The 22,792-nt window shown below is 38.9% G+C and overlaps 1 long non-coding RNA gene across 1 annotated transcript; it reads right to left on the reverse strand.

The window, feature by feature from the left end:
- Positions 1–1,759: 1,759 nt before the first annotated feature.
- LOC140145297 (uncharacterized) lies at positions 1,760–18,659 on the reverse strand. Its single transcript, XR_011858021.1, has 3 exons — positions 18,545–18,659; positions 17,088–17,231; positions 1,760–1,847 (listed from the first exon to the last, which is right to left on the reverse strand). It is a non-coding gene; the product is annotated as an uncharacterized lncRNA (long non-coding RNA).
- Positions 18,660–22,792: the final 4,133 nt, after the last annotated feature.

Genomic DNA, 22,792 nt, shown 5'->3' on the forward strand with positions numbered 1-22,792 from the left:
GGGACCTAGTCTTAACCTACACCCATCGGCTCCACCCTTGAAAGTGGTCGGGAGGGGAGCCTGGAGGGACCTAGTCTTAACCTACACCCATCGGCTCCACCCTTGAGAGTGGTCGGGAGGGAGCCTGGAAGGACCTAGTCTTAACTTACGCCCATCGGCTCCACCCTTGAAAGTGGTCGGGAGGGGAGCCTGGAGGGACCTAGTCTTAACCTACACCCATCGGCTCCACCCTTGAAAGTGGTCGGGAGGGAGCCTGGAGGACCTAGTCTTAACTTTCACGCCCACCGGCTCCACCCTTGAAAGTGGTCGGGAGGGGAGCCTGGAGGGACCTAGTCTTAACCTACACCCATCGGCTCCACCCTTGAAAGTGGTCGGGAGGGGAGCCTGGAGGGACCTAGTCTTAACCTTACACCCACCGGCTCCACCCTTGAAAGTGGTCGGGAGGGAGCCTGGAGGGACCTAGTCTTAACTTACGCCCATCGGCTCCACCCTTGAAAGTGGTCGGGAGGGGAGCCTGGAGGGACCTAGTCTTAACCTACACCCATCGGCTCCACCCTTGAAAGTGGTCGGGAGGGGGGCCTGGAGGGACCTAGTCTTGACCTACAGCCCTCGGGTCCTCCCTTGAAAGTGGGCGGGAGGGGAGCCTGGAGGGACCTAGTCTTAACTTCACACCCATCGGCTCCACCCTTGAAAGTGGTCGGGAGGGGAGCCTGGAGGGACCTAGTCTTAACCCACACCCATCGGCTCCACCCTTGAAAGTGGTCGGGAGGGGAGCCTGAGGACCTAGTCTTAACCTACACCCATTGGCTCCACCCTTGAGGTGGTCGGGAGGGAGCCTGGAGGGACCTAGCCTTAACCTACACCCATTGGCTCCACCCTTGAAAGTGGTCGGGAGGGGCGCCTGGAGGGACCTAGTCTTAACTTACACCCATCGGCTCCACCCTTGAAAGTGGTCGGGAGGGGAGCCTGGAGGGACCTAGTCTTAACCTACACCCATTGGCTCCACCCTTGAGAGTGGTCGGGAGGGGAGCCTGGAGGACCTAGTATTAACTTCACGCCCACCGGCTCCACCCTTGAAAGTGGTCAGGAGGGGAGCCTGGAGGGGCCTGGTCTGATCCTCCCCCACCGGCTCCACCCTTGAGTGGTCGGGAGGGGAGCCTGGAGGGACCTAGTCTTAACCTACACCCAGCAGCTCCACCCTTGAGTGGTCGTGAGGGGAGCCTGGAGGGACCTAGCCTTATATATAGAGCATCTGGCAGGGAAAACCAAGAGTAACAAAACACTTTCTCAGCTCTGCAAAACAAAGGAGTCGGAATATTCCTCCGTGAACTGGAGTTGGGTAAATAAAAACATAATACATGTATAAGAAACACTTTGTTTTACCTGTTCCACTATAGCGGCCTTAGCGCATCATACCTTTATAATCATATTTGACAATTATCATGAAACAGGTGCTGTCGATATTTTCCTGTTCCACTGTGGCACATGTATGAAATCACTTTGATTTATTTAGAGCTTTTAGTCAAACTATTTATTTAACATGGCCTGAGCTTTCTGAAATGCCACTTTTCTACAAGTGTGTGTACCCGACTTTCTGAGAATTGGAGAGCCTGTTGAACCACTACATGGCTAAGTGATAAGGGCTGTGCAATAATCATGAGCCCTGGAGGAAGTTTGCAAATTGGGAACCACAAGTTTTGGCATGTGCAAACCATTTGAAAGTTTTACACCCCAGGGGCGTACATAATTATTACACAGACACAGCCTGTATAAATCATTTTGCACTTAACTTTCATTGTCCTGATCATCATGCTCCAAATACTGCTTCCACTGAAAGTGATGATGATCTGTAATGATACAAAGAAAATCAACATTAGAAGGCAAGAAAGTTGTACTGAAAATCAATAAACTGTATTCAATATAACTAGAGATATGAGATACTGTAAAGATAGTTCTGTGCAATGCATTTCATTATGAATTATGCATCATTCCGCAATAAATGGGTATAAATAACAGGGTGACAGGTGGCTAGCTAAGACACTGGTGCTGTATTGTTGAAATTTGAGATTTTGAATAAACCGCAGGAACTGTCGTTTTATTATTACGATGGAAATTTTAGTCTAACGCATACATGATGTGCATAACACAGTACGTATGTGGCGTGCCAGCATTCGTGACATATCAAAAGAGCTGACACAACTCGCGTTCGAATGAGTGGCTCGCATTAGTGCCATATGCGCTGGTATTAAATAGTGATTTTCTTTATATTGCCTCGCTTTAAGGTGGTATTTGAGGCATTTTGGAAGTGCCCTATTTATGTTTTAAACAGACTAATTGCATAGAGCAAGAACATACACACCTTTTTAAATTCCTTTGTATTGTATTGTTTTTATCAATAATAATTAATGAGTGCTCATTAATGTAATTTTAACCAATATTTTGCTACAAAACAATGCAAAATGTTCATAACATATTGGCTTCATATGACATATTGGAATATTGGCTTTCTGATGACTTCCAGATAAATTTAAATGCATAATTAATTAGCTAGCCACCCTAATTTTCATAATTAATTAGCATTCATGCAAATTATCTCAATAATTATGCAAATATGCAAATTAGAGGGCAACTTCACTATATAATACATTAGAACATATTAAAATCACATTGACCAAGTTCCAAGGCAAAAGTGTACAAAAAAGTTCCCTGGACATTTATGCATTGATTTTGAGCAAAATATACAGGTGGTGGGCGCTGTATATTCTCCAAATTCAGTAAATTTCCATCATCAACCGTGTAATTGAATGGGATTATTTTGAAATTTTAAAAAGCTTAAAATATCACAAACAAATAGGCCTATGTTAATAAATAAATACAAGCTAAAACCGCCGGGGTTCGATAATGAACCCCACCAAACTATCCCACTATAACTAATGGAAAATGCCATACGGCCGAGTGGTTTTGCCGGCTCTCTCCGACCCATTAGGCGGAGGCGCCGTGTTTAATGTTAGCTTTGGCCTACCCGGCTTTCCGGTAGGAATTAATGGCCTTTAATGAGTCTGACCCTGTTCTGTCAGTATCCGTGACATGAAACCTGTGGCACACAGATTAAGTTTCACCATATGGTTTCACTCATCAAACTGCAGTGTGCACAACCATGCATGCCATGCATGGTGCTGTGCAATATGATATCTGTGATCAAAGCACACAAGCAAGGTCCAAGGATTTGCGCACTGTGCAATGTGATACGGTGATCAAACCACACATGAAAGGGCCAAGGTTTTGCGCTTGCACAACAGATGACCGCTACGATGGAATATTCCTACAAGGCATGCTTGGTTTACCCACAAAGATATGGCTATACACGTGATACAGGGTTACAACTTATCCATAGTCGAATGAAATTCAACTTGAAACTTCATAAATCTTCTCAAATTCCTCAGTATTATACGATTATGACTTTATCCAGGAAGAATACACATCTTATCACACATGCAGCTAATCATTTCTTCAAACCTCATAACTAGTGAAATCGCCTTAACATAATTATAATTTTTCTGAATTTATAAAGTGAGACTAGATTAAACTTATTTAAATAAGAAATTAGAGAACAAATACAAGTGGCAATGGTGCTTATGAAGTCGGGTTATTTAATTTAAATGGTAAGCAATGATTTTGAAATTTGTGAAATTGTGACCCGTGCTAGATATTTTTGTTTTTTACATTAAATTACCTTTATTTACAATGTCCTATAATAGGCCTATGTTTGAATAATTTCTCATTCAAAAACGGAGCTCCAAAAAATTGCAGAACTTCAAGCTGCAATGAAGGAGTTTATATTGAAATATATCAGGCCAAAAGTATGACGGCCTTTTTCTCCGGCTGAGTTTTCATTGAAATTTGCTAGGCAAAATCGTTTGCTTATTTTATCGATTTTGATCGAGTTGGCCTACTTCACAAATTATTGTACTAACGTGTAGCTGGGTTTGGATTTTAAACTGATCTCACCATGCTCACTTTATCATGATAAATTAATAAGAAATGAAAATCTCTGTCAAGGCGATTTCACTTTTCGTCATGTTTAGGCCTAAGTTTCCAAAAACCCTGCTCTGCATTTTAAACTTCCCGGTTCTATACGCAGACTCTTGTAGAAAGTTAAGTTCAATATTTCAACAAAAAAACCCTGGTAGAAGTTCGAACCTCCACAATTTGGAAAGTATATAACATTAGTGTTTGAAGTGGATATTTTTGGGGTTCTTATAAAATTTGCATTAAAACGCATCGGTAATTCAAATTTTCGATCGTCATCATATCCACTTTCTGTTATGTTAACAGTTCCTTCTGTACATTAATTTTCACTACAGCTACAAAGACACAAATTTAAAGTCGCATCCCTTTCTCGCTCCCTTTGTATATTAAGTCCACATCCTTTCTATTATGGTATTAACATACAGGAAAATGAAAGGCTTAGGCCTACATCAAATTAACTGAACTGACACGGTTAAATTTTAACATGGAAATTATAGTTCATAGATGCTCTGGCTAGCACGATCCCGCTCCCCTTTATCGTATTGTTGTAATAACTGATGTTCAATTCATTGTTACAGCTTCAACTATCGGCTAAGTCTGCACCCGCTTTCTCTCCACTTTCTATACCATGAATACGACACGGATAAGTTGTATATCATGTATATAGGCCTGCAACAAATAAAAGGGTGCGGTCGCGGGTTTTTATGCGGAATTTCTAGATCGGTCGAGATGTTCATAGATACGATACTATAGCTCGCACCCCTTTCTCGCACTCACTTTCTGTTTTTCAGTACAGTACAAATTATGGGTGACTTTTCTTTACAGCTACAAAGACACACATTTAAAGTCGCATCCCTTTCTCGCTCCCCTTTGTATATTAAGTCCATATCCTTTCTATTATGATATTAACATACATGGAAATGAAAGGCATTATAGGCCTACATCAAATTAAATGACACGGTTAAATTTTAACATGGAAAATCTAGTTCATAGTTAAGCTATGATAGGGCTAGTGCTTGAACCCGCTCCCCCTTTCTTAAATGGTTCTGGTGACATCTTGTTCAATTCATTAAGGAGTCCCTTTTCTGTACAGCTACAACTATCTCATCCCTTTCTCGCTCCCCTTTCTATTACCATGAAGGAACATGAATATGACACTTAGCACCGGAAAAGTTGCAATGTTTGCATAGGACTGGAGCAAATGAAAGGGTGTGGTCTCGGATTTTACCGCCAAATTCTAGTTCGGTCATGATGTTTATAAATACGATAGCTCGCACCCTTTCTCAAAACACTTTCTGTAAACTGCAGTTTCTTCTGTACATTAATGTTCACTACAGCTACAAAGACACAAATTTAAAGTCGCACCCTTTCTCGCTCGCCCCCTTTGTATATATATTAAGTTAGAAAAATGAAAGACTTTAAGGCCAACATCAAATTAAACTGACAAGGTGAAAATTTTAACATATAAACTTAGTTCAGTAGTTAGATGCTTTAGCTATGATAGGGCTAGCACGCCCGCCTCCCTTTCTCGTCTTGTTCTATCGCATCCCTTTCTCGCTCACCTTTTACAATGAAGGCACCGGAAAAGTTGCCATGGTTGCATAGGCCGGGAGCAAATGAACGGGTGTGGTCTCGAATTTTACAGCGGAATTCTAGTTCGGTTATGATGTTCATAAATACGATAGCTCGCACCCCTTGAAAGACTTTAAGGCCTACATCAAATTAAACTGACAAGGTTAAAATTTTAACATATAAATTATAGTTCGTAGTTAGATGCTTTAGCTATGATAGGGCTAGCACGATCCCGCCCCCTTTCTCGCCTTGTTCTATCGCATCCCTTTCTCGCTCACCTTTTACAATGAAGGCACCGGAAAAGTTGCCCATGGTTGCATAGGCCGGGAGCAAATGAACGGGTGTGGTCTCGAATTTTACCGCGGAATTCTAGTTCGGTTATGATGTTCATAAATACGATAGCTCGCACCCCTTTCTCGCACCACTTTCTGTGAACTGCAGTTTCTTCTGTACATTAATTAATTTTCACTACAGCTACAAAGACATAAATTTAAAGTCGCATCCATTTCTCGCCCCCTTTGTATATTAAGTCCATATCTTTTCTATTATGATATTAACATACATGGAAATGTAAGGCATTATAGGCCTACATCAAATTAAACTGACACGGTTAAATTTTAACATGGAAAATCTAGTTCATAGTTAAGCTATGATAGGGCTAGTGCTAACCCGCTCCCCTTTCTTATTTGGTTCTGGTGACATCTTGTTCAATTCATTAAGGAGTCCCATTTCTGTACAGCTACAACTATCTCATCCCTTTCTCGCTCCCCTTTCTATTACCATGAAGGAACATGAATATGACACTTAGCACCGGAAAAGTTGCAATGTTTGCATAGGACTGGAGCAAATGAAAGGGTGTGGTCTCGGATTTTACCGCGAAATTCTAGTTCGGTCATGATGTTTATAAATACGATAGCTCACACCCCTTTCTCGCACCACTTTCTGTAAACTGCAGTTTCTTCTGTACATTAATGTTCACTACAGCTACAAAGACACAAATTTAAAGTCGCACCCCTTCCCCTTTGTATATATATTAAGTTCGCATCATTTCTATTATGATATTAACATACAGGAAAATGAAAGACTTTAAGGCCTACATCAAATTAAACTGACAAGGTTAAAATTTTAACATATAAACTTAGTTCGTAGTTAAATGCTTTAGCTATGATAGGGCTAGCACGATCCCGCCCCTTTCTCGCCTTGTTCTATCGCATCCCTTTCTCGCTCACCTTTTACAATGAAGGCACCGGAAAAGTTGCCATGGTTGCATAGGCCGGGAGCAAATGAACGGGTGTGGTCGCCAATCTTCCCGCGGTATTCTCGTTCGGTTCTGATGTTCATACAGACGATAGCGCTTACCCCATGAAAGACTTTAAGGCCTACATCAAATTAAACTGACAAGGTTAAAATTTTAACATATAAATTATAGTTTGTAGTTAGATGCTTTAGCTATGATAGGGCTAGCACGATCCCGCTCCCCTTTCTCGTCTTGTTCTATCGCATCCCTTTCTCGCTCATCTTTTACAATGAAGGCACCGGAAAAGTTGCCATGGTTGCATAGGCCGGGAGCAAATGAACGGGTGTGGTCTCGAATTTTACCGCGGAATTCTAGTTCGGTTATGATGTTCATAAATACGATAGCTCGCACCCCTTTCTCGCACCACTTTCTGTGAACTGCAGTTTCTTCTGTACATTAATTAATTTTCACTACAGCTACAAAGACATACATTTAAAGTCGCATCCATTTCTCGCTCCCCTTGTATATTAAGTCTATATCTTTTCTATTATGATATTAACATACATGGAAATGTAAGGCATTATAGGCCTACATCAAATTAAACTGACACGGTTAAATTTTAACATGGAAAATCTAGTTCATAGTTAAGCTATGATAGGGCTAGTGAGAACCCGCTCCCCTTTCTTAAATGGTTCTGGTGACATCTTGTTCAATTCATTAAGGAGTCCCTTTTCTGTACAGCTACAACTATCTCAACCCTTACTCGCGCCCCTTTCTATTACCATGAACGAACGTGAATATGACACTTAGCACCGAAAAAGTTGCAATGTTTGCATAGGACTGGAACAAATGAAAGGGTGTGGTCTCGGATTTTACCGCGAAATGCTAGTTCGGTCATGATGTTTATAAATACGAGAGCTCGCACCCCTTTCTCGCACCACTTTCTGTAAACTGCAGTTTCTTCTGTACATTAATGTTCACTACAGCTACAAAGACACAAATTTAAAGTCGCACCCCTTTCTCGCTCCCCTTTGTATATATATTAAGTTCGCATCATTTCTATTATGATATTAACATATAGGAAAATGAAAGACTTTAAGGCCTACATCAAATTAAACTGACAAGGTTAAAATTTTAACATATAAATTATAGTTCAGTTTAGATGCTTTAGCTATGATAGGGCTAACACGATCCCGCTCCCCTTTCTCGTCTTGTTCTATCGCATCACTTTCTCGCTCACCTTTTACAATGAAGGCACCGGAAAAGTTACCATGGTTGCATAGGCCGGAGCAAATGAACAGGTGTGGTCTCGAATTTTACCGCTGAATTCTAGTTCGGTTATGATGTTCATAAATCGATAGCTCGCACCCTTTCTCGCACCACTTTCTGTGAACTGCAGTTTCTTCTGTACATTGATTAATTTTCACTACAGCTACAAAGACATAAATTTAAAGTCGCATCCATTTCCCGCTCCCCTTTGTATATTAAGTCCATATCTTTTCTATTATGATATTAACATACATGGAAATGAAAGGCATTATAGGCCTACATCAAATTAAACTGACACGGTTAAATTTTAACATGGAAAATCTAGTTCATAGTTAAGCTATGATAGGGCTAGCGCGAACCCGCTCCCCTTTCTTAAATGGTTCTGGTGACATCTTGTTACAATTCATTAAGGAGTCCCTTTTCTGTACAGCTACAACTATCTCATCCCTTTCTCGCTCCCCTTTCTATTACCATGAAGGGACATGAATACGCAACTTAGCACCGGAAAAGTTGCAATGGCTGCATAGGCCTGGAGCAAATGAAAGGATGTGGTCTCGGATTTTGCCGCGGACTTCTAGTTCGGTCATGATGTTTATAAATACGATAGCTCGCACCCCTTTCTCGCACCACTTTCTGTTAACTGCAGTTTCTTCTGTACATCAATTTTCACTACAGCTACAAAGACACAAATTTAAAGTCGCATCCCTTTCTCGCTTCCATCCATTTGTATATATTTATTAAGACAAATCCTTTAAGATAGAAATTCTTGTTCATAGTTAGATGCTCTAACTATGATAGGACTAGCACGATCCCGCTCCCCTTTCTGGTATTGTTGTAATAATAACTTGTTCAATTCATTGGTACCCATTCTGTACAGCTACAAGTATCGGCTTAAATAAAGCCCGCATCCCTTTCTCGCTCCCCTTTCTATTACCATGAATACGACACTTAGCAGCGGATAAGTTGCATATATGCCTGCAACAATAAAAGGGTGCGGTCTCGGATTTTTATGCCGAATTTTTTAGATCGGTCATGATGTTCATAGACATGATAGATGTTATGTTATAGCTCGCACCCTTTCTCGCACCACTTTCTGTTACTAAGCTGCAGTTTTTCAGTACAAATTATGGGTGACTTTTCTTTACAGCTACAAAGAAACAAATTTAAAATCGCATCCCCTTTTCGCTCCCCTTTGTATAGGCCCTATTAAGTCCATATCCTTTCTATTATGATATTAACATACATGGAAATGAAAGGCATTATAGGCCTACATCAAATTAAACTGACACGGTTAAATTTTAACATGGAAAATCTAGTTCATAGTTAAGCTATGATAGGGCTAGCGCGAACCCGCTCCCCTTTCTTAAATGGTTCTGGTGACATCATGTTCAATTCATTTAGGATTCCCTTTTCTGTACAGCTACAACTATCGCATCCCTTTCTCGCTCCCTTTCTATTGGACATGAATACGACACTTAGCACCGGCAATGGTTGCATAGGCCTGGAGCAAATGAAAGGGCGTGGTCTCGGATTTTACCGCAGAATTCTAGTTCGGTCATGATGTTTATAAATACGATAGCTCGCACCCTTTCTCGCACCACTTTCTGTTAACTGCAGTTTCTTCTGTACATTAATTTTCACTACAGCTACAAAGACACAAATTTAAAGTCGCATCCCTTTCTCGCTCCCTTTGTATATTAAGTCCATATCTTTTCTATTATGATATTAACATACATGGAAATGAAAGGCATTATAGGCCTACATCAAATTAAACTGACACGGTTAAATTTTAACATGGAAAATCTAGTACTAGTTCATAGTTAAGCTATGATAGGGCTAGCGCGAACCCGCTCCCCTTTCTTAAATGGTTCTGGTGACATCTTGTTCAATTCATTAAGGAGTTCCTTTTCTGTACAGCTACAACTATCGCATCCCTTTCTCGCTCCCCTTTCTATTACCATGAAGGGACATGAATACGCAACTTAGCAACGGAAAAGTTGCAATGGCTGCATAGGCCTGGAGCAAATGAAAGGATGTGGTCTCGGATTTTACCGCGAAATTCTAGTTCGGTTATGATGTTCATAAATACGATAGCTCGCACCCCTTTCTCGCACCACTTTCTGTGAACTGCAGTTTCTTCTGTACATTAATGTTCACTACAGCTACAAAGACACAAATTTAAAGTCGCACCCTTTCTCGCTCCCCTTTGTATATATATTAAGTTCGCATCATTTCTATTATGATATTTACATACAGGAAAATGAAAGACTTTAAGGCCTACATCAAATTAAACTGACAAGGTTAAAATTTTAACATATAAACTTAGTTCGTAGTTAAATGCTTTAGCTATGATAGGGCTAGCACGATCCCGCTCCTCTTTCTCGTCTTGTTCTATCGCATCCCTTTCTCGCTCACCTTTTACAATGAAGGCACCGGAAAAGTTGCCATGGTTGCATAGGCCGGGAGCAAATGAACGGGTGTGGTCTCGAATTTTACCGCGATACAGGTTCATAAATACGATAGCTCGCACCCCTTGAAAGACTTTAAGGCCTACATCAAATTAAACTGACAAGGTTAAAATTTTAACATATAAATTATAGTTTGTAGTTAGATGCTTTAGCTATGATAGGGCTAGCACGATCCCGCTCCCCTTTCTCGTCTTGTTCTATCGCATCCCTTTCTCGCTCATCTTTTACAATGAAGGCACCGGAAAAGTTGCCATGGTTGCATAGGCCGGAGCAAATGAACGGGTGTGGTCTCGAATTTTACCGCGAATTCTAGTTCGGTTATGATGTTCATAAATACGATAGCTCGCACCCCTTTCTCGCACCACTTTCTGTGAACTGCAGTTTCTTCTGTACATTAATTAATTTTCACTACAGCTACAAAGACATAAATTTAAAGTCGCATCCATTTCTCGCTCCCCTTTGTATATTAAGTCTATATCTTTTCTATTATGATATTAACATACATGGAAATGTAAGGCATTATAGGCCTACATCAAATGAAACTGACACGGTTAAATTTTAACATGGAAAATCTAGTTCATAGTTAAGCTATGATAGGGCTAGTCTTGAACCCGCTCCCCTTTCTTAAATGGTTCTGGTGACATCTTGTTCAATTCATTAAGGAGTCCCTTTTCTGTACAGCTACAACTATCTCATCCCTTTCTCGCTCCCCTTTCTATTACCATGAAGGAACATGAATATGACACTTAGCACCGGAAAAGTTGCAATGTTTGCATAGGACTGGAGCAAATGAAAGGGTGTGGTCTCGGATTTTACCGCGAAATTCTAGTTCGGTCATGATGTTTATAAATACGATAGCTCTCACCCCTTTCTCGCACCACTTTCTGTAAACTGCAGTTTCTTCTGTACATTAATGTTCACTACAGCTACAAAGACACAAATTTAAAGTCGCACCCCTTTCTCGCTCCCCTTTGTATATATATTAAGTTCGCATCATTTCTATTATGATATTAACATATAGGAAAATGAAAGACTTTAAGGCCTACATCAAATTAAACTGACAAGGTTAAAATTTTAACATATAAATTATAGTTCGTAGTTAGATGCTTTAGCTATGATAGGGCTAACACGATCCCGCTCCCCTTTCTCGTCTTGTTCTATCGCATCACTTTCTCGCTCACCTTTTACAATGAAGGCACCGGAAAAGTTACCATGGTTGCATAGGCCGGGAGCAAATGAACAGGTGTGGTCTCGAATTTTACCGCGGAATTCTAGTTCGGTTATGATGTTCATAAATACGATAGCTCGCACCCCTTTCTCGCACCACTTTCTGTGAACTGCAGTTTCTTCTGTACATTGATTAATTTTCACTACAGCTACAAAGACATAAATTTAAAGTCGCATCCCCTTTTCGCTCCCCTTTGTATAGGCCCTATTAAGTCCATATCCTTTCTATTATGATATTAACATACATGGAAATGAAAGGCATTATAGGCCTACATCAAATTAAACTGACACGTTAAATTTTAACATGGAAAATCTAGTTCATAGTTAAGCTATGATAGGGCTAGCGCTTGAACCCGCTCCCCTTTCTTAAATGGTTCTGGTGACATCTTGTTACAATTCATTAAGGAGTCCTTTTCTGTACAGCTACAACTATCTCATCCCTTTCTCGCTCCCTTTCTATTACCATGAAGGGACATGAATACGCAACTTAGCACCGGAAAAGTTGCAATGGCTGCATAGGCCTGGAGCAAATGAAAGGATGTGGTCTCGGATTTTGCCGCGGACTTCTAGTTCGGTCATGATGTTTATAAATACGATAGCTCGCACCCCTTTCTCGCACCACTTTCTGTTAACTGCAGTTTCTTCTGTACATTAATTTTCACTACAGCTACAAAGACACAAATTTAAAGTCGCATCCCTTTCTCGCTCCCCTTTCTTAAATGGTTCTGGTGACATCATGTTCAATTCATTTAGGATTCCCTTTTCTGTACAGCTACAACTATCGCATCCCTTTCTCGCTCCCCTTTCTATTGGACATGAATACGACACTTAGCACCGTCAATGGTTGCATAGGCCTGGAGCAAATGAAAGGGCGTGGTCTCGGATTTTACCGCAGAATTCTAGTTCGGTCATGATGTTTATAAATACGATAGCTCGCACCCTTTCTCGCACCACTTTCTGTTAACTGCAGTTTCTTCTGTACATTAATTTTCACTACAGCTACAAAGACACAAATTTAAAGTCGCATCCCTTTCTCGCTCCCTTTGTATATTAAGTCCATATCTTTTCTATTATGATATTAACATACATGGAAATGAAAGGCATTATAGGCCTACATCAAATTAAACTGACACGGTTAAATTTTAACATGGAAAATCTAGTACATAGTTAAGCTATGATAGGGCTAGCGCGAACCGCTCCCTTTCTTAAATGGTTCTGGTGACATCTTGTTCAATTCATTAAGGAGTTCCTTTTCTGTACAGCTACAACTATCGCATCCCTTTCTCGCTCCCCTTTCTATTACCATGAAGGGACATGAATACGCAACTTAGCAACGGAAAAGTTGCAATGGCTGCATAGGCCTGGAGCAAATGAAAGGATGTGGTCTCGGATTTTACCGCGGAATTCTAGTTCGGTTATGATGTTCATAAATACGATAGCTCGCACCACTTTCTGTGAACTGCAGTTTCTTCTGTACATTAATTTTCACAACAGCTACAAAGACACAAATTTAAAGTCGCATCCATTTCTCGCTCCGCTTTGTATTATTATTAAGTCCATATCCTTTCTAATATGGTATTAATATGCTGCAGGGAAATGTAAGGCAAATAGGCCTGCATCAAATAAAACTGACACGGTTAAATTTTAACATGGAAAATCTAGTTCATAGTTAAGCTATGGTAGGTCTAGCACAAACCCGCTCCCCTTTCTAATATGGTTCTGGTGACATCTTGTTCAATTCATCAAGGTCCCTTTTCTGTACAGCTACAACTATCGGGTAAGTCCGCATCCCTTTCTCGCTCCCCTTTCTATATATTTCCATGAAGGGACATGAATACAACACATAGCACCGGCAAAGTTGCAATGGTTGCATAGGCCTGGAGCAAATGAAAGGGTGTGGTCTCGGATTTTACCGCGGAATTCAAGTTTCGGTCATGATGTTCATAAATACGATAGCTCGCACCCCTTTCTCTTAAATTCATTGGTCCCTTTTCTGTACAACTACAGCTATCGGGTAAGTCCGCATCCCTTTGTCGCCCTCCTTTCTATTACCATGATATGAAGGGACATGAATACGACACTTAGCACCGGCAAAGTTGCAATGGTTGCATAGGCCTGGAGCAAATGAAAGGGCGTGGTCTCGGATTTTAGAACAAAATCTTAAGGCCCTTCACAATATTGGTTTTGAGTTTACTGCCGCATCCAAAATTGAGAATTGCAAAATATTTAATTAGGCCTATTTGATATTTATTTGACATTTTCTCTATTAAATGACATTTTAATTACATTAATTTGCTACTCATATAAATCATCCTAAATTAACTATGATGCTGAACAAACAAAGAATCCCTCTGCATTATTATCAATGTATGAAATCAACCATAATTGCAATATAATAATACATTTGATACGCTTAAAAAAAAAAAGTAATTAATAATTATTTAAAGCTACCTCGTGCCTTTTAAAAAAACAGAAAACAAAAAAATACACTATTATTAAGGCTTATACGCATTTGATATAGGCCTACTGCAGGGCCTATAAATTATAGAATAATGAAGTTTCAAGTTTCTTTCAAGTTCACAGAATTTTATTCACAGTAGATGTATCACGTGTATAGGTACATCTCTGTGGGTAAACAAATCATGCGTTATAGGAATATTCCATTGGAGGAAATTTGGGGTCATCTGTTGTGCATGCGCAAAACCTTGGAGCTAGCTTGCCTGGTTTGATCACAGATATCATATTGCACATACACACACAGTGTTGTTGCACACTGCAGTTTGATCGGTGGGGATCGGTGACACCACATTTTGAAACTTAATCTGTGTGCCACGTGTTTCATGTCAAGGTGCAGGAACCTGGGCAGGGTCCAGGGTCTAGAATTAATTGTTCATACTCTACATGCTTTGCCTGTCAGCAGTCAATTACAGGCATGCATCAAAGTGTCTCAAGAGAGCATTGGCCAAAGCTAACATTAAACACAGGGCCTCCGCCTAATGATCATGCCACTCGCCACCTGAAAATATAGGCAAAAATTACATATATTTAATCAGCCTTTTCAGTCATATTATCTCATTAACTACACTGATTATTGATAAAAAGATACAAAAAAATAAAAATTGGTATGTTTTGAAACCTGTATGTCTGATTTGCTTCAAACAAAATGCATATTGGTTATTGTACTTTGCCCTACTCTGTTTAAAACATGCTCAGATCATTTTTTAATCAATGTAAATAATTGACTAATCAGTCAAATGAAATTTATGGTAAGACCGGTTGATACAAGGCCCATGGACTAATGCAGGGGTATTCAGACGGACTCCAAGCTAACAACATCGATCCATGCATGATGTAGTAATTATGAGTCTCAGGTGTCAGATTGAGTTTGGGCCCTTTTCTGTTTAAGCAATGATTTAAATAGTGTGAAAATGATGCACCAAATGTCTTCAATTGGACATTTTTGCAAAATTTTCCACCTTCCAAATTATAGGCCTAAAATATTAGGGAAAACTTGTCCACGAATGGCTTCTTAAACTGCTCATGTCACAAATTTTCGGCTTTTTCAAATTCAAAATTTTACACACTAAATGGTCCACCAAATCACTTCAATTAGGTCTCCATTTTGCACAATTTTCCTAATTCTGAAGGAGGAAACTCAGACACCACACCATAGTAGTAGATAAACAAGTGGCCATTCTCACTTCTGCTTTTGACTTTTGCCAAATTATGTTTAACACAATTTATAGGCCTACAATAAATAATAGGGAAAACTTGTCCACGAAAGACTTCATGAACTGTTCATTTCACAAATTTTTCAGCTTTTTCAAACTAAAATTTTACACACTAATAGTGCCAAAATGGACCACTAAATCACTTCAATTAGGTTTTCATTTCTTACTTCTGAGGATCCCCCCACACTTTATTATTTTCTGCACCCCCCTCCACTTTCTAAAAATTTTCTGCGGCACACTATACAACAATTTCCATACATGTGTTAGTATTTGTTTTAACCCTAACTAGGAACATGCTTTTTTGCTGTTGGAAGGCAGAGAATGAACGAAAAAGGAGAGAGGATGAAGAAAGATTTATTTCACTTGGCACCCCCGGGCATTGACCCCGGGACCCCTCGGGTGCCACGGACACGATCACCCACCTCATGCCACTTGCCCGGCCAGCGACTTGGTGCCCATAAATGACTTAGGGTGATTGCGCAATGGCATCACATGGAATGCATGCATGCGCAGTGGTTTTCCCAGGGCTCACTCACATGTTAAGGTGGTACGAGTATGTGCGGAGGTCAAGGGTCCCTTTTTCAGGCTCTCCGACAGTTCCTTAAGATCCACATTTGCATCATGCTCCAGTTCATTGAGCTCAAATTTGGAGAAAAAATTTTTTTTGCTAAAAAGCCTATAATTTGGCCCAATTTTAGCTCCAAAGCCTATAATTTGGCCCAATTTTAGTTCACAGACCCCACAAAAATCTTAAAATTTCAGTTCATCAAGCCCCTATTTTGCCCAAAAATCAGTTCTTTGTTCCCAAAGTTCGGCTTTTCCTTGTAAGATTTTTACATGTTAGGGTTATGTTAGCAAAATAATACAGTTTGATTTAAGAGATGATAAAAATCCCCAAGGGAGTGCTCATAGAAGTTGCATGACTGTTTGGTAAAGTAACTGGGAAACAGTAGGCAATATGAAGGTGGTGTGTTGGTTTAATATCACTCATACATAAATTCTATGATTTTCCTGAATAATTTATACTCTCATTTCACTCATTTTGTCAGGCAGAGCTTCCAAATATTCCTGTAATGTCTTTCAGAAACCCAAAAGAGAAGCCCGCAACACGTTGCAGTTTTGAGCTTTTTCTGTCAAAAAAGGACCAAATTTGCCCATTGGCAAGAGTAGCAAACAAAAAATTTAGGTTCTGTATGCTTTCTTGGTCAAAAAAGTCCCAAATTTTGGGTATAAAGGTCTACTTTTGGGGAAAATAGGTCCACTACTATTTCCAAATTTGCCCCCCCCCCAAAAAAAAATTTTTTTCTGGCTATACCCCTGACAATATCACGTGAGCCCCCATCTCTCCTGAACTTTGTTTACTTGGATCACCCTTTTCAAACATTCTTCTTTTTAGTCACATGTTTTAAAGCAAGGTCATGCCAAAAATGCACAGTACTCATACTCAGACGGTCATAGAATTTGAGGAGCGACATGCTTGAGAATTGTGATCATTTCTCATCTACCTGTATGTAGGGCCTATTTTATTACAGATGATTTGAGACACTGACTTACCATCTATTTAATCATCCCATGTGAGGGGTACTGCAATGTCATCTGTGCACCTATTCATCTAAGATATTCCTGGATTGTGACCTAGTTGCATGCCACTTCATGACGTCTGATTCAAGAGTCCATAATGTCTGTGTCCAAGTATGTCTGTAAAAATATCAAAATTATCAATTGATTATATAACTTCAAACCTACTAAATCCTTCCTTTACCCAAGGTAAATTGGGTCTTATTTTATTTTAAAATGACCTATTAATTTGAACTTCTATTTGTTATGACCACTTCATCATTTTTGGCAATGTTTTCCGGTTTGTTCATAAACTCTATTCGGCCGAATTAAAAAATATATATGTTTAGCGTCCAGGTTTTTTACAAATAAGGAAGGAGGCGGGGCTTTTTTTTAAATGGTGCAAAACCCCAATGTGGTCCATATTATGGCATATTTTTCATACACTATGATACCTAGAAAAAAAGGAGGTGGCCTTTGCGCAGTGGTTTTCCTTGTAAGATTTTTTACATGTTAGGGTTATGTTAGCAAATAAAACCTCTGTACATGTACAGTTTGATTTAAGAGATGATAAAAATCCCCAAGGGAGTGCTCATAGAAGTTGCATGACTGTTTGGTAAAGTAACTGGGAAACAGTAGGCAATATGAAGGTGGTGTGTTGGTTTAATATCACTCATACATAAATTCTATGATTTTCCTGAATAATTTATACTCTCATTTCACTCATTTTGTCAGGCAGAGCTTCCAAATATTCCTGTAATGTCTTTCAGAAACCCAAAAGAGAAGCCCGCAACACGTTGCAGTTTTCAGTTTTCTGTCAGAAATGAGGTGATAATATGGCAATGCGAGGCATAAATATTTCCTTCCAATATTTTGATAATCGGGATGGTTCATATGGGTTTTCTATTTTTGTGCTCTTCACACTAACTTGTTCCACATTTGCACCCGTATTTTTGCACCTGTAGGCCTATTTCACCAAAAGGGCCACTTTGCTAGCATAGAGAGTGAAAAAAACCCAGGTATTTTTATGCTTTTTCTGTCAAAAAAGGACCAAATTTGCCCATTGGCAAGAGTAGCAATCAAATAATTTAGGTTCTGTATGCTTTCTTGGTCAAAAAAGTCCCAAATTTTGGGTATAAAGGTCCACTTTTGGGGAAAAAAGGTCCACCACTATTTCCAAATTTACCCCCCCCCCAAAAAAAAATCTGGCTACACCCCTGACAATATCACGTGAGCCCCCATCTCTCCTGAACTTTGTTTACTTGGATCACCCTTTTCAAACATTCTTTTTAGTCACATAATGTTTTAAAGCAAGGTCATGCCAAAAATGCACAGTACTCATACTCAGACGGTCATAGAATTTGAGGAGCGACATGCTTGAGAATTGTGATCATTTCTCATCTACCTGTATGCAGGGCCTATTTTATTACAGATGATTTGAGACACTGACTTACCATCTATTTAATCATCCCATGTGAGGGGTACTGCAATATCTGTGCACCTATTCATCTAAGATATTCCTGGATTGTGACCTAGTTGCATGCCACTTCATGACGTCTGATTCAAGAGTCCATAATGTCTGTGTCCAAGTACGCCTGTAAAAATATCAAAATTATCAATTGATTATATAACTTCAAACCTATTAAATCCTTCCTAACCAAGGTCAATTGGGTCTTATTTTATTTTAAAATGACCTATTAATTTGAACTTCTATTTATTATGACCACTTCATCATTTTTGGCAATGTTTTCCGGTTTGTTCATAAATTATTCGGCCGAATTAAAAAATATATATGTTTAGCGTCCAGGTTTTTGACAAATAAGGAAGGAGGCGGGGCTTTTTTTTAAATGGTGCAAAACCGCGATGTGGTCCATATTATGGCATATTTACATACACTATGATACCTAGAAAAAAAGGAGGTGGCCTTTTAACAAGCCGACAACAAAGTCGGCTTGTTCCGTCTTTCGCCAATTCTTTCTTTCTTACAAGCCTACGACAAAGTTGGCTTGTTTTGCCTTTCGACAATTGTTTCTTTCTTTCTTCTGGCAACCATGCCTCTTCTTCTACAAACAAAATGCGCTGATTATAAATGTATGTTAGTCAGTACTGGCATGGGTATTTAGGGTGCTTTCCAGCAAAAAATAGACTCAATGTTTCTTTCTATTCAATAGCTGAATGACATCCATCCAACGACATTTTAAAATCTGCAAAATTTTCAAAAAAGTTGCACAATCATAATCATATAAAATATGCAGTACAGATAATGAACGAATCATCATCGTTTTCCCAACCATTTTGTTTACCCGTTGCTATGGGAGATAAACGGTCAAAAACTCTATGTTGAGAATGGGTATTTAATGCAAATCTAGGGAAATAAGCATAAGGCCCTTTGCACTTGATTATTAGTTTCCTGTTGAAGATTTTGAAAAAGGGACGAGGTGACTTTTAATTATTAATTATTAATTATCTTTTATTTTCTTTATTTAGTTTGAACTATTACAAGCAACCTTCAACTCATTTTGACTAGAGCGGGCATTTAATTATTTCACAATAATATTTGATTTTATAAATAAGTGAAGGTGGAGTTGTACTCTTTGTTCATTCATCATTATTGTTGACATTATTAAAGTCAGAAAATAGCAAGTAGAAGCAGTTGAAAGTTATTTTAAAGGAGAAAATTAGAAATAAAAATAAAATAATTAATTATTTTGAGATTTTCAATTTTGACGCTGAAGGTAAACAGGAAACTAATAATCAAGTGCGAAATAATGGTCAAAATGTTGACAATTTGCACATTTTTGGAATTGACCATGTAACTTTGAAAGGACATTTCTCTTGATGTGAATGTCACAGAGCACTTAAATTTCGAGTGTTTTACTCAAAACATTTTATATTTCAAGAAAAAATATAACAAAATTTGATTTTATGAACATCAGTTACCCTTGAAGGGAGCACACCACTAAATCAATGCGCCATTTGTGCAACCCTACTAAGTTCCGTAAAATACGGAAAGTTTTTATGGTATTATGGGCTGCTGTTTCAGTCATCAAAAAAGTCGCATTTTTATGATTTGGAGATCAGATATGTGAGTACCAATTTCATATAAATTGACTGAATTGCAAAAAACATAAATCCCATTGAGTTTGAGTCACACAAAATAGCCAGTCTGTACATACGGGCGTACATGAGACTGGCAAGCGCCAGAGGGTTCTCCCTAGTTGAAGGTATACAGGAATGTGCCACGGTTTTAGAGTACCTTTTCAGCAATTTTGTATATCAATGGGTGGGCTTTCAGTGGAGACCAATTCATGCGCCCAATTGGACGCATTTGGGCAAAAGTGCCCCTAAAAGCACCCAATTAGGGCAAATTTGGGGTTTTAGTAGAAAATTGGTATACTGATGGGTGGCAAAATCAGCAAAATGTAGGTATAGAGAAAGTCAGCATTGAAAGTCTGTGCGGCACATCCCCGTAAATTTTTTCGAAGACCTCCAACCTTCCCCCCCACCAAGCCAAGCAAGTCTAGTTAACGCGGCTAAGTGAGTGAGTTTTCTTTCATATTATACTCATATTTTACCTCACAAGTTTTGCTTAAAATGACCATGAAACTTTGACAGTTGTTGCTATAAAATAATATTTGGCAAATGGTTCAAAATTCAACAGCTACAGCTAGTGTAATAGTAATATCAGCCGGCAGCCTTTGACCATGTTGACTTTCACTTTGCCTATACAGAAATTGAAATGAATGATAATTGATAAGCTTCATCAAATTTATGGATGGTGGATTGCTAACATTTATTAGTATGGCATGATTTTACTGCGTCTTACCCAATCATCAGCATGCATTTAACATGTTTAATACAAAGCTGGCACAACAAATTCAAAAACTCGTGAATTTAGTTTATTATCACCAAAGTGGGCATGCGCAGAAGAATAAAAGACAGCCTGTGTGCTTTATGGGTGCACACCACCAATTGAATTTAAACACACGTGAAATTTTCAAAATGTGAAAACGCTTCTTTTCTTTTCGCGATTTTAGACCTTTTCGGCAACAAAATGAATATAAAAATACCCCCAATCAATTGCAAATCGATAAAATTTAATATACGTTTCAATGTATCAGTATTGTGATTAAATTTTGAGATGGTGGTGCCAAGGCACCATTAGGCCTACCAGTCTGGGGAGAGGTCATTAAACTTTACATGGGGTCAAATTTCAAAGTTCATCAAATTGTGTCGAAAACATTAATGTATTCCTCTAGGGATTCAGAAAATATAAAGTTTTTACCTATCTAGGATGTACCGTTCTTGAGTTGTTACCAAAAAGGTCACAGGTCAAGCGTTGATCTCTTACGGGTCAAAATTTTAAACTCGCTCCGATCTTGATGAAAATGGTGTCAAATCTTTGTTTCGATAAATGATCTTAAACAGTGCAAGTTAAGATGTTTCACATACTACCGGGACATAGTAGGTAATGTGTAGCACTTGTCAGTGCCTGTATGGGACAATGACAACCCCTCTTGCAAAATCCACCAGTCCTATGTACTTCAACCTTAATTTTTGATCTGAATAATAGAGGTATAGGAATATTTTAAATCTGTGTCCAAAAATGTTGCACCATATTCAGGCAAAATATGGGTTAAAATGTACTTTTCATGATTTTTATCATTTTTTAAAACCAAAATGCCCATTTTACGCTTTTGTCTTGGCGTAAAATGTATTTTATTTGACAAGAAATGTTTATCAATAATGTATTGAGCTAGATGTTTCAATTGAAAAAGTTAACAGTGACATATTTCTGTAACCCTTCTACCTCCATTATCACATCTGTTATGTTACGTGCCAGGAAGTTGAAATCACCCATGATTATATATACTCCTAAGGGGTACTACACCCCTGGCCAATTTTATGCCTATTTTTGCATTTTTCTCCAAAATTATAGCACATTGGTAAAAAGTAAGATATGTATATTATAGGGGCAAGGATTACAACTACTGTACTGAAAATTTGTAAACTCAAAGCAAGTAGTTATTTATTAGATATTGGTTTTCCCTCATTTTTGACTGTAACCCCACAACTGTTGTCCGTGCTGAAATAAAATTTACAGTGCAGTAGCTGTAGTCCTTGCCCCTATAATAAACATATCTTATACTTGTCCTCAAAGCGCTATAATATTTAAGAAAAACATGATGCAGTCATGTCTACAGTAGAATTCATCTCGACCTTTGCAGGACTTAAACCCCATTAAAAGCTATTAAACCAAGATAACACTCATTGAAGCAGCTCAACTGATTAAATCAGATCTTCTCTGGTTGTGCACAAGTGTCTGTTTTCAATGTGCGACATCGCAATAAAGCTGGTATTATAGCTTCAGTTGGGTAACCGATTATAAAGGAAACGAAAGGAAACAATGGTATGTGTATCATTGTTCACGAAATGAGACAAAGACCTGCTTTTTGTTAACCAGCAGTCTTCAAAATGAGCAACATAATGATTGTTGACTTAACACGGTTTGGAAATAATTTCTTCATATTTTTGGTGTTATCTGTCGTTTACATATCCTTCCTAAAACACAAAAGTGCGACCCTCTCCAAACATCTAAATTAGCTAAAATTTAGGACATGTTACAAAACTATATTTTCTAGAACCTATTTAGAATAGTTTAAATGTAGCTTTTACCGTTTTTTTGTGGCATCCTTCAGAAG

Source organism: Amphiura filiformis, unplaced genomic scaffold (assembly GCF_039555335.1).
Source record: "Amphiura filiformis unplaced genomic scaffold, Afil_fr2py scaffold_203, whole genome shotgun sequence".
Lineage (NCBI taxonomy): Eukaryota > Metazoa > Echinodermata > Ophiuroidea > Amphilepidida > Amphiuridae > Amphiura > Amphiura filiformis.